Source organism: Balaenoptera physalus (genome assembly GCF_965194825.1).
Source record: "Balaenoptera physalus genome assembly, chromosome: 10".
In the NCBI taxonomy this organism is placed as follows: Eukaryota; Metazoa; Chordata; class Mammalia; order Artiodactyla; family Balaenopteridae; genus Balaenoptera; species Balaenoptera physalus.
In genome coordinates, this window is record NC_138889.1 from 102,349,601 (window position 1) to 102,363,488 (window position 13,888).

Consider the following 13,888-nt stretch of genomic DNA (forward strand, 5'->3'; position numbering starts at 1 on the left):
TATCTTATGCCTAATTAAAATACAGACAACATAATATAACATTTTAGAAGGTATGCTATGAGCTGCCAGTTCCTTATTATTAAGTGCATTGATCTGGATACTCAGAGAAGCAGATACCAAGACAAGATTAGATGTGTGAAAGATATTGGGGTAAAAGCTCATCTGAGAAAAGGGGGCTGGAGCCAGCAGAGGCAGGGAGAGATGTTGGACTGTGATGTGGATCTGATACTTAAAGAGGAGGAAGAGAGGGAAGGAGGGTGGGATGGCCAGAGTCTCAGACTGCAGTGTAGTTCTAAGAGAGTTTTAACCAGACCAATGTCATCTCCTCAGGCACAGTCTCTAGCCATAGGAGCCCTGCATCTTGCAGGAATAGATTTGCTTTAGTATTGCTAACACAGTCAAACATTAGCTAAAAGCAGCCTGTGGGCAGTACGGCCATGGCATGGACACAGTGGTGGATTCAACTCAGTATCTGGGGCAATCCTTCCTGAAGGAGGAGATCTGAGCGGCACATTTTGATGGTCACCTCATTAAGAAACACTCACTAGGAGAAAGTTACGACTCTGATCAACAGGTTCCTCTTGTCCTTGCTTTGTGAAGGTTCTAGACTCCAAACCCATTGTTGTTCTGTAGGGAATTGGTTACTTTCCCATTTACAGAAAGTTCTTAACGTGGACTTCGATTTCTGCAGGTACAATAGGTTTATCACAATATTCTAAGGAGAGGACTTTCCTTCAATAAGCTCTGAAATAAGTTGACATTTTCTTGTTTTTATTAATCTGGGAAAGATGCTGGTGTTGGTGGTGATAAAGGTGGTAATATCTCTAAATGTTTACTGACTACATTTAATTCTTTTTAAAATTTTTAAATTTCAAATTTTTATTATTTTTAATTAATTCTTATGGGAGTAGAGTGGATTTACAATGTTGTGTTTGTTTCTGCTGTACAACAAAGTGAATCAGTTACACATATCCATATATCCACTCTTTCTTAGATTCTATTCCCATATAGGTCATTACAGAGTACTGGGTAGTGTTCCCTGTGCTATAGAGTAGGTTCTTATTAGTTATCTATATTATATATAGTAGTGTGTATATGTCAAACCCAGTCTCCCAATTTATCCCCACCCATTTCCCCCTTGGTAAACACAAGTTTGTTTTCTACATTTGTGACTCTATCTCTGTTTTGTAAATAGGTTCATTTGAACTTTTTTTTTTTTTTTTAGATTCCACATATAAATGATATCATATGATATTTGCCTTTCTGTGTCTGACTTATTTAGCTCAGTATGACAAACTCTAGGTCCATCCATGTTGCTGCAAACGGCATTATTTGGTTCTTTTTTATGGCTGAGTAATATTCCATTATATGTATGTACCACATACATTTACTTCTATGATGAATGACAGGAAGATGCACAACAAAGAACTTTAAAAGGAAAGTGTAGGGTGGAAGGGGAAGGCAACACATCCAAAGGAGGGCCCCTGGAGTGTGGAGTTCTGGAGTTTGGAGCCGTGTGGTTGACAGGGTCTTTGTGCTCTGGCCGGGTGTCAGACCTGTGGCTCTGAGGTGGGAGAGCCAAGTGCAGGACATTAATCCACCAGAAACCTCCCGGCTCCATGTAATATCAAATGGTGAAAGCGCTCCCAGAGATCTCCATCTCAATGCTAAGACCCAGCTCCACTCAACAACCCGCAAGCTACAGTGCTGGACACCCCATGACAAACTACTAGCAAGACAGGAACACAACCCCACCCGTTAGCAGAGAAAATCATAATAAGGTCACAGACACCCCAAAACACACCACTGGACGTGGTCCTGCCCACCAGAAAGACAAGATCCAGCCTCATCCACCAGAACACAGGCACCAGTCCCCTCCACCAGGAAGGCTACACAACCCACTGAACCAACCGCACCTACTGGGAGCAGACACAAAAAACAATGTGAACTACGAACCTGCAGCCTGTGAAAAGGAGACCCCAAACACAGTAAGTTAAGCAAAATGAAAAGACAGAGAAACACACAGCAGATGAAGGAGCAAGGTAAAAGCCCACCAGACCAAACAAATGAAGAGGAAATAGGCAGTCAACCTGAAAAACAATTCAGAGTAATGATAGTAAAGATGATCAAAATCTTGGAAATTGAATGGAGAAAATACAAGAAACATTTAACAAGGACCAAGAAGAACTAAAGAGCAAACAATGATGAACAACACACTAAATGAAATTAAAGATTCTCTAGAAGGAATCAATACCAGAATAACTGAGGCAGAAGAACAGATAAGTGACCTGGAAGATAAAATAGTGGAAATAACTACAACAGAGCAGAAGAAAGAGGAAAGAATGAAAAGAATTGACGACAGTCTCAGAAACCTCTGGGACAACATTAAACGCACCAACATTCGAATTATAGGGGGTCCCAGAAAAAGAAGAGAAGTAAAAAGAGCCTGAGAAAATATTTGAAGAGATTATAGTTGAAAACTTCCCTAATACGGGAAAGGAAATATTCAATCAAGTCCACGAAGTTCAGAGAGTCCCATACAGGATAAATCCAAGGAGAAACACCCCAAAACACATATTAATCAAACTATCAAAAATTAAATACAAAGAAAAAATATTAAAAGCAGCAAGAGAAAAATAACAAATAACATCCAAGGGAATCCCCATAAGGTTAACAGCTGATATTTCAGCAGAAACTCTGCAAGCCAGAAGGGAGTGGCAGGACATATTGAAAGTGATGAAAGGGAAAAACCTACAACCAAGATCACTCTACCCAGCAAGGATCTAATTCAGATTCGATGGAGAAATTAAAATCTATACAGACAAGCAAAAGCTAAGAGAATTCAGCACCACCAAACTAGCTTTACAACAAATGTTAAAAGAACTTCTCTAGGCAGGAAACACAAAAGAAGGAAAAGATGTACAATAACAAACCCAAAACAGTTAAGAAAATGGTAATAAGAACATACATATCAATAACTACCTTAAATATAAATGGATTAAATGCTCCAACCAAAACACATAGACTGGTTGAATGGATACAAAAACAAGACCTGTATATATGCCGTTTACAAGAGACTCACTTCAGACCTAGGGACACATACAGACTGAAAGTGAGGGGATGGAAAAAGATATTCCATGCAAATGGAAATCAAAAGAAAGCTGGAGTAGCAATTCTCATATCAGACAAAATAGACTTTAAAATAAAGACTATTAAAAGAGACAAAGAAGGACACTACATAATGATCAAGGGATCAATCCAAGATGAAGATATAACAATTGTAAATATTTCTGCACCCAACATAGGAGCACCTCAATACATAAGGCAAATGCTAACAGCCATAAAAGGGGAAATCGGCAGTCACACAATAATAGTAAGGGATTTTAACACACCACTTTCACCAATGGACAGATGATCCAAAATGAAAATAAATAAGGAAACACAAGCTTTAAATGACACATTAAAGAAGATGGACTTAAGTGATATTTAAAAGACATTTCATCCAAAACCAATAGAATACACTTTCTTCTCAAGTGCTCATGGAACATTCTTCAGGATAGATCATATCTTGGGTCACAAATCAAGCCTTGGTAAATTTAAGAAAATTGAAATTGTATCAAGTATCTTTTCCTACCACAATGCTATGAGACTAGATATAAATTACAGGAAAAAATTCGTAAAAAAAAAAAAGTACAAATGGAAGCTAAAAAATACACAACTAAATAACCAAGAGATCACTGAAGAAATCAAAGAGGAAATCAAAGAATACCTAGAAACAAATGACAATGAAAACACAACAACCCAAAACCTATGGGATGCAGAAAAGCAGTTCTAAGAGGGAAGTACATGGCAATACAATCCTACCTCAAGAAACAATAAACATCTCAAACAAACAACCTAACCTTACACCTAAAGCAATTAGAGAAAGAAGAACAAAAAACCCCCCAAGTTAGCAGAAGGAAGAAATCATAAAAATCAGATCAGAAATAAATGAAACAGAAATAAAGGAAACAATAGCAAAGATCAATAAAACTAAAAGCTGTTTCTTTAAGAAGATAAACAAAATTGATAAACCATTAGCCAGACTCATCAAGAAAAAAAGGGAGAAGACTCAAATCAATAGATTTAGAAATGAAAAAGGAGATGGAACAACTGACACTGCAGAAATACAAAGGATCATGAGAGATTACTACAAGCAACTATATGCCAATAAAATGGACAACCTGGAAGAAATGGACAAATTCTTAGAAAAGCACAACCTTCCGAGGCTGAACCAGGAAGAAATAGAAAATGTAAACAGACCAATCACAAGCATTGAAATTGAAACTGTGATTTAGAATCTTCCAACAAACAAAAGCCCAGGACCAGATGGCTTTAAAGGCGAATTCTATCAAACATTTAGAGAAGAGCTAACACCAATCCTTCTCAAACTCTTCCAAAATATAACAGAGGGAGGAACACGCCCAAACTCATTCTATGAGGCCACCATCACCCTGATACCAAAACCAGACAAGATGTCCCAAAGAAAGAAAACTACAGGCCAATATCACTGATGAACATAGATGCAAAAATCCTCAGCAAAATACTAGCAAACAGAATCCAACAGCACATTAAAAGAATCATACACCCTGATCAAGTGGGGTTTATCCCAGGAATGCAAGGATTCTTCAGTATCCGCAAATCAATCAATGTGATAAACCATATTAACAAACTGAAGGAGAAAAATCATATGATCATCTCAATAGATGCAGAAAAAGCTTTCAACAAAATTCAACACCGGTTTATGATTAAAACCCTCCAGAAAGTAGGCATAGAGGGAACTTATCTCAACATGCTAAAAGCCATATATGACAAACCCACAGCCAACATTGTTCTCAATGGTGAAAAATTGAAACCATTTCCTCTAAGATCAGGAGCAAGACAAGGATGTCCACTCTCACCACAGTTATTTAACATAGTTTTGGAAGTTTTAGCCAGAGCAATCAGAGAAGAAAAAGAAATAAAGGGAATTTAAATCAGAAAAGAAGAATTAAAACTGTCACTTTTTTCAGATGACATGATACTATACATAGAGAATCCTAAAGATGCTACCAGAAAACTACTAAAGCTAATCAATGAATGTGATAAAGTAGCAGGATACAAAATTAATGCACAGAAATCTCTTGCATGCCTATACACTAATGATGAAAAATCTGGAAGAGAAATTAAGGAAACACTCCCATTTACCATTGCAACAGAGAGAATAAAATACTTAGGAATAAACTTACCTAAAGAGACAAAAGACCAGTATGCAGAAAACTATAAGACATTGGTGAAAGAAATTAAAGATGATACAAACAGATGGAGAGATATACCATGTTCTACAGATGGAGAGATATACCATGTTCTTGGATTGGCAGAATCAACATTGTGAAAATGACTATACTACCTAAAGCAATCTACAGATTCAATGCAATCCCTGTCAAACTACCAATGGCATTTGTCACAGATCTAGAATAAAAAATTTCACGATTTATATGGAAACACAAAAGACCCTGAATAGCCAAAGCAAACTTGAGAAAGAAAAATGGAACTGGAGGAATCAGGCTCCCTGACTTCAGACTATACTACACAGCTGCAGTAATCAAGACAGTATGGTACTGGCACAAAAACAGAAATATAGATCACACTATACCCAAAAGTAAACTCAAAATGGATTAAAGACCTAAATTTAAGGCCAGACACTATAAAAATCTTAGGGGAAAACATAGGCAGAACACTCTATGACATAAATCACAACAAGATCCTTTTTGACCCATCTCCTAGAGAAAGGGAAATAAAAACAAAATAATCAAATGGGACCTATGAAACTTAAAAGCTTTTGCACAGCAAAGGAAAACATAAACAAGATGAAAAGACAATTCTCAGAATGGGAGAAAATATTTGCAAATGAAGCAACTGACAAAGGATTAATCGCCAAAATTTACAAGCAGCTCAACATCAAAAAAACAAACAACCCAATCCAAAATTTGGCAGAAGACCTAAATAGACATTTCTCCAAAAAATATATACAGATTGCCAACAAACACATGAAAGGATGCTCAACATCACTAATCATTAGAGAAATGCAAATCAAAACTACAATGAGGTATCACCTCACACCAGTCAGAATGGCCATCATCAAAAACTCTAGAAACAATAAATGCTGGAGAGGGTGTGGAGAAAAGTGAACACTCTTGCACTGTTGGTGGGAATGTAAATTGATACAGCCACTATGGAGAACAGTATGGAGGTTCCTTAAAAAACTAAAAATAGAACCACCATATGACCCAGCAATCTCACTACTGGGCATATACCCTGAGAAAACCATAATTCAAGAAGAGTCATGTACCACGATGTTCATTGCAGCTCTATTTACAATAGCCAGGACATGGAAGCAACCTAAGTGTTCATCGGCAGATGAATGGATAAAGAAGGTGTGGCACATATATACAATGGAATATTACTCAGCCATAAAAAGAAATGAAACTGAGTTATTTGTAGTGAGGTGGATGGACCTAGAGTCTTTCATACAGAGTGAAGTAGATCAGAAAGAGAAAAACAAATATCTTATGCTAACACATATATATGGAATCTAAAAAAAAAAAAAAGGTTCTGAAAAGCCTAGGGGCAGGACAGGAATAAAGACGCAGATGTAGGGAATGGACTTGAGGACATGGGGAGTGGGAAGGGGAAGCTGGGACAAAGTGAGAGAGTGGCATGGACATATATACACTACCAAATGTAAAATAGATAGCTAGTGGGAAGTGCCGCACAGAGCAGGAAGGTCAGCTCGGTGCTTTGTGACCACCTAGAGGGGTGGGATAGGGAGGGTGGGAGGGAGACACAAGAGGGAGGAGATATGTGGATATATGTATATGTATAGCTGATTCACTTTGTTATAAAGCAGAAACTAACACACCACTGTAAAGCAATTATACTCCAATAAAGATGTAAAACAAAAAAATGAGAGCAGAGAAAAGGAAAAGGACAGAAAGAATATTTTAAGAAAATTCACAGTTTTGAATTAAAAAACACGCTTTATACAACCAATGGGTTAAAGAAGAAAACAGAAGAGAAATAAAAAATATATTAAGACAAATATAAATGAAAACAGTACACATCAAATACTGAATAGTTAACAAAAACAGTGTTCATAGAGATCCTTACAGCTGTGAGTGTTCCTTTTAAAAATGAGGAAAGATCTCAAATCAATAACCTAACTTTACACTTTAAGGGAAAAGAAGTGCTCACTAAAACCAAAGCTTAAAGACGAAAGGAAATAATACAGATTAGAGTGGAGATAAGTGAAATAGACAATAAAAACAACAGAGGAAACAACAAAGCTAAAGTTGATTCTTTTAAAAAAACAACAAAAATTGCAAACCTTTGTAGGCTGACTATGAAAAAAAAAGAGCAAAGACTGAAATTACTAAAATGAGAAATAAAAAGAGGGACATTACTACCAGTCTTACAGAAATAAAAAAGATTATAATACTAACTATTAACAACTGTACAACTATCGGTAGTCCAGAAGAAATACACAAATTCTTAGAAAAACCTAAATTACCAATATTGTGTCAAAATATCAAAATATAAAATCTGAGCAGTCATATAACAGGAAGAGATTAAATCGATGTGAACTTTTCAACAACAACAAAAGCAAAAACAGGAAAAGATGGCATCACTGGTGAATTCCAAAAGTATTTAAAAAACAATAAATATCAGTGTTTCTGAAACTCTTCCAAAAAAATAGTACAGAAGAGAACTCTTCCTAAGTCATTCTGTGAGGGCAGCATTACCATGATGGCAAAATGTGTCAAAAACATCTGCAAAAAAAAACCACCAAAAAACGCTATAGGGCTTCCCTGGTGGCACAGTGGTTAAGAATCTGCCTGCCAATGCAGGGGACACGGGTTCGAGTCCTGGTCTGGGAAGATCCCACATGCTGCGGAGCAACTAAGCCCGTGAGCCACAACTACTGAGCTTGCGCGTCTGGAGCCTGTGCTCTGCAACAAGAGAGGCCGCGATAGTGAGAGGCCCGCGCACCGCGATGAAGAGAGGCCCCCGCTTGCCGCAACTGGAGAAAGCCCTCACACAGAAACGAAGACCCAACACAGCCAAAAATAAATAAATAAATAAATAAATAAATTTATAAAAAAAAAAGTAAGAAGAGTTATTTTCTGAAAAAAAAAAAAAAAACGCTATAGACCAGTATCTTTCATGAATATAGATGCTACAATAGTCAACAAAATGTTAGCAAAGTAAATCAGTGAACATATTAAAAAGATTATAAACCATGACTAAGTAGGATTTATCCCAGGAATGCAAGAATGGTTCAATATATGAAGATCAATAAGTGAAGTAAACCATTTCAATATAATGAAGGATAAACATAATCATCTTATTGATTTAAAAAAATTATTTGAGGGACTTCCCTGGCCATCCAGTGGTTAAGACCCCACGCTTCCAATGTAGGGGGCGTGGGTTCAATCCCTGGTTGGGGAACTAAGACCCCATATGCCACTCGGCATGGCCAAAAAAAAAAAAGCATTTGACAAAATCTTACATGCCTTCATGAAAAATAACACTCAGAAAAGTAGGAATAGAAGTGAACTTCCTCAACCTGACAAAGTGCATTTATGAAAACCCACAGCTAACAATTTTCAAAAGTGAAAAACTGTCCCCCCACCTAAAATCAGGTACAAGTAGCCTTTTTTTGTGTTCCAAGATGGCTACATAGGAAGATCCTGACCTCACTTCCTCCCATGGACCCACTGAATCTACACCTACACATACTACAATTCCCTCTGAAAAAGTTCTGAGAACAGATGAACAGCTCTGCATTAGACAATAGCAGGGTCACACTGAGGTGGATAGGAGAGGATAAGACATAAACCTCACCCCTGGCAGAGCAACCCACAATTGGGAGGGAACTCATTACTCTGGAGCGTCTCTCTGAGGAACAAAGGGTTTGTACACCACATCCGGCACCCCACCTCTTTAGACCTGCACCTGAGAGATGAGCCCCCATAGCATCTGGCTTTGAAAACAAATGGGGCTCAAATCCGTGAGCCCCAAAGTGCTATAGCAAACTGAGAAACTGCTCTCAAAGGGCTCATGCACAGATTCCCTCACCCCGGGGGCCAGGGCAGAAACAGCAGTTTGAAAAGCTCCCAGACTCTATGTTGTGGAGGTTTATTTGCTATTCTTAAAGTGTCCACCAGAGGTGCTGGCAGGTGCCATTTTCTTGCTCTCTCTCTACCTTGCTAAAGTATGTAAATTTTTGTTGGTACATTTTATCTATAAACATAGCATTTTCATAGAATTATCATTTATGTTAGCACTGATTTATTTGTTTAAAACAACATGTTCTCATAATAATTTCTTAAAAATGGCAGCATACAAGAGGAGAGAAAATAAAGGCTGTTTTCAATTTATGCACATATGACCACCAACTCTTCACGTTGCGTTAAATAAATATAATGAGAATAACAATAATGTTACACGTTGTTCTGTCCTTAAATGCTTTTAAACGGTTATTGCAACTCATTCACTCGTACTTTAGTCGAGTTACATCATTTGTTATCATTCCTCTAGTCATTCAGCTAGTTGTATAAACTCTGATTTTTCTACTGTATGACAATTCAAAACATACTTTTAGCGCAGGACATTTTACTACCTGTTTCCTCTACCTAGGATGCCCCCTTATTTCATTATGTGCTTGATTAAATGATACCATATCGTAGATACAATCCTTTACCTCCTTCATAAAATTCCTCCTTTTCATGCACCCTTATTTATCACTCTGCTTTATTTTGCATAGCCTTTATTAACATTCATTGTATATTTATTTATTTATTTTTCCTCCAATGGACTTTTTTTTAACATCTTTATTGGAGTATAATTGCTTTACAGTGGTGTGTTAATTTCTGCTTTATAACAAAGCATTGTATATTTATATGTTCACTTGCAAGTATTTTCCCCCAATTAGAATGTAAACCCCATGAGAGTATTACTGACTTTATCTGCTTTTTTCACAACTCTAGCCTTAATACCTAAAATGGTGTCTGGTTTAAAAGTCATATATGAAAAATTGAAATGCTTTTATTTTCCTCCATTTTTTTTCTATTCTAGCTCTTTCATCCTTTCAAAAAATTTAATGTGAACATTTGGTTCTACAAAATGACTCAGTCAAGACAGAAACATGACTCCATTTAAAAGTAATATTTATGTGTCTTTCCATAATGTGTGCCAATAAAGCACATACTGTCATTTAGAATTACATAATATTTTTTCTAATTAAGACTCTTAGAAGAGATAGTCAACTAAATAAATAAGATTCGACATAAATTTATATTCTAATAACCCAAAAGTTATCTTAAATTATTTTATTAAAAACTACCTACACTTTACGTATTGCTTACATTTATACCACTGTCATGTGTATGTGACCACATGTCCACATAGAGCACACGTATGTGTTTCTGTTCATAGCCTTGTTTGTCCCACTGATTTACATGTATGTTTCCCCTGGCATGTGGTAGAGAAAATGCCTGTGTAACAAGTGAATAAATCAAATGCCATGAGTAATGTTTTTGATAAGCAGGACGCAAAACATCTTATTCTTTCCTTGAACCATACTAGTCCAAGTATTACATTTCTGGACATATTTTATTATCCCTAAATAACATATTTTGAAGTGGTAAGGATATAACTTTAGGATTAAATACATTTTAGGGCTAAAAAAGAGAATGGGATGACCTGAGAGAAATGAAACTAGATTATTGTACATCACACAACATTAAAATCCAAAGGCTAGAGAGAATTTTGCGTTCCCCAAAACCTTCTTGAATGCACTTTTAACCTCTTTGTTCCTCAGGCTGTAGACGATAGGGTTCAGCATGGGAATGACCATAGCATAGAACACAGATGCCACTTTGTCTGTGTCCATGGAATGATTGGAGCTGGGTTGTAAGTACATAAAGATGACGGTCCCATAGAAGATGGAGACTGCAGAGAGGTGACTAGCGCAGGTGGACAAACCCTTTTGGTATCCCTTAGCTGAGTGCCTCTTCAAGACGGTGATCGATATGAAAAGGTAGGAAATCAATATTACCAGAAGAGCAAAAAAGACATTAAAGCTTGAAATTAAAACAAGAACCACCTCACTAATGTGTTTATCCGAGCAAGAGAGAGCCATGACGGCTGGAATGTCACAGAAAAAGTGATGGACCACATTGGATTTACAGAAAGAAAGGCTGAATGTACCTCCAACATGGATGGAAGCATTCAAGAAACCACATGCATAGGAGCCTATGGCCAGACATGTACACACGCTTGTCGTCATGGTGATGGTGTAATGGAGGGGTTTACATACTGCTGCATAGCGGTCATAGGCCATTGAGGCTAAGAGGAAATTTTCCACACTGGCAAAGGCTGCAAATATGAACATCTGAGCAGCACATGCATTGTAGGAGATGATCTTGTCTCCCCTAAGGAACCCAGCCATCACTTTAGGTGTGACAGCTGAGGAGTAGCCAAAGTCCACCAAGGACAGATTAATGATGAAAAAGTACATTGGGGTGTGGAGATGGGAGTCCAACAGGATCAGTGTGATCATCCCCAGATTTCCAAAAGCACTGATGAGGAAAATGAGGGTGAACACAATAAAGAGAGGAATCTGAAGTTCTGGGGTATTGGTTAGACCCACCAGGATGAAATCCGTCACCTCTGTACCATTCTCCATGAGAATTTCTAAATTCTCTGTAGTAATGAGAAAGCAAGGAATATTTGGTAAACAGCAAAGAGATTTCACTTAAATTTAAATATAAAAACACCCTGTTTATTTTACCATAATATTACGGCAATAAATTATTCTTCATGATTCTCTGATCTAAAGCATAGATCTGAACCAAAAAACATAGTAAATAGATTATCTTATAGTTACACACTGTTGAAGCTGAAAGATCCATAGAGATTACATGGCCAACTTCCCACTTGTGCAAATGAACAAACTAAAGTGCAGAAAGAGGTTATGATTTGTCTAAGGTCACATATTTGCCATACATACGTCTCCCAAATCAGATCGCATGAGTCTGTTAACAGCTTACATTTACACAGTTCTCATTCCAAGTACACATTTACGTTTAATATATTTTAAAATGCTTAATCCTCTCAACAGACCTACAAAAGGTTAAGTGTTCTGTGGACCTTTACACAAATGTCAACTGACAGAGTCAAGCTTCGGATCAAGGCAGAGCTAGGGCTCTGGAAAGAAGTACATATGCATTCAAAAAGCAGTCCCACCTTTTACTATCAGGGAGACATTATTCTTAATATAACTTCTGAGAGCCTTGTTTTCTCCATCTCCAAGATGAAGATGGTAATGGGACATCTAAAATTATATTATTATAAATAGTTAAATGAGATAATACATTTTTTTTAAAAAGCACAACTTGGGTGTTCAGCATAATCCTGATGAGTTGCTATCTTCTTATTAGGATGAAATGATGGTCTCCATCTTGATTTAGGAAAGGCGGGGACTGATATGTAGGGTCTCAAGGTGTGGGTGAGTTTGAAGTCCAGTACATTCACTTCTCAACTTGCCTTTCCTCACACATTGTGTTCATTTAGCCTTTTCTGTGTCCTCCAGGATATCTCACTCTATACCAGCCATTTCATGTGAAAATCCAGGGACATTCAGTCTATCTTGCTTAATTTTCCTTCTGATTTGTATTTGAAGGAGTTCCTTCCCTAAAACTCATTCTTACTCAGTTTATTCTCATTCCGTAGCTAAATCACAGAGATGAGGGTTGAAAAGTCATGGACCAGGAGTTTAATTCTAGCCTGCACATCTGTTCTCTGGCAAGATCCATATTTTTATTTTTTAATGATATGCTTGTGCTTTTAATTTAATTTATTTTCTGGGTTAGAAAGATTTATTGAAATACACAAGGAGTGTTACCTAGTTATACATATCTTTCACATTTGTCTCAGATGCAGCTATATTCCAGTGTTTACGATACAAAGTAAAACTAGTCTTTGATAGAGAATAGTAAAAGCCCATGTGATATCCAGTCAGCATTGGGAAGATTTTTGAAAAGTCAATTGCCTATTTTTTTAAATTTTCATTTTATATTGGACTACAGTTGATTTACAATGTTGTGTTTGTTTCAGGTGTACAGCAAGCTGATTTATTTATATGTATAAATATATCTATTCTTTTTCAAATTCTTTTCACATTCAGGCTATTACAGAATATTGAGCAGACTTCTCTGTGCTATACAGTAGGTCCTTGTTGGTTACCTATTTTAAATGTAGTACTGTGTATATATCAATCCCAAACTCCCAATTTATCCCTCCCGCCCCCCTCCCCCAGTTTCCCCTTTGGTAACCATAAGTTTGTTTTTGAAGTCTGTGAGTCTGTTTCTGTTTTGTAAATTAGTTCATTTGTATCATTTTTTTAGATTCCGCATATAAGCAATACCATATTTGTCTTTCTCTGTCTTATTTCACTTAGTATGATAATCTCTAGGTCCATCCATGTTGCTGCAAATGACATTATTTCATTCTTTTGAATGGCTAATATTCCATTCTATATAATATGTACCACATCCTCTTTATCCCTTCATCAATGGACATTATTTAGGTTGTTTCCATGTCTTGGCTATTTAAATAGTGATGCAATGAGCATTGGAGTGCATGTATCCTTCTGAACCATAGTTTTCTTTTAATATATGCCCAGGGGTGAGATTGCTGTATCATATGGTAGCTCTATTTTTAGTTTTTTAAGGAACCTCCATTCTGTTCTCCATAGCGGCTCTACCAGTTTACATTCCCACCAACAGTGTAGGAGGTCCTTTGGCAG

General features: G+C 36.9%; 1 pseudogene across 1 annotated transcript in view; it reads right to left on the minus strand.

Moving 5' to 3' along the window:
- Positions 1 to 13,888, minus strand: part of LOC309636446 — a 42,084-nt pseudogene that overhangs the window by 23,935 nt on the left and 4,261 nt on the right. Inside the window, exon 2 of the transcript XR_014268527.1 lies at positions 10,827 to 11,784. The product of XR_014268527.1 is annotated as an uncharacterized misc_RNA (transcript). The remainder of the gene's footprint in view (positions 1 to 10,826; positions 11,785 to 13,888) is intronic.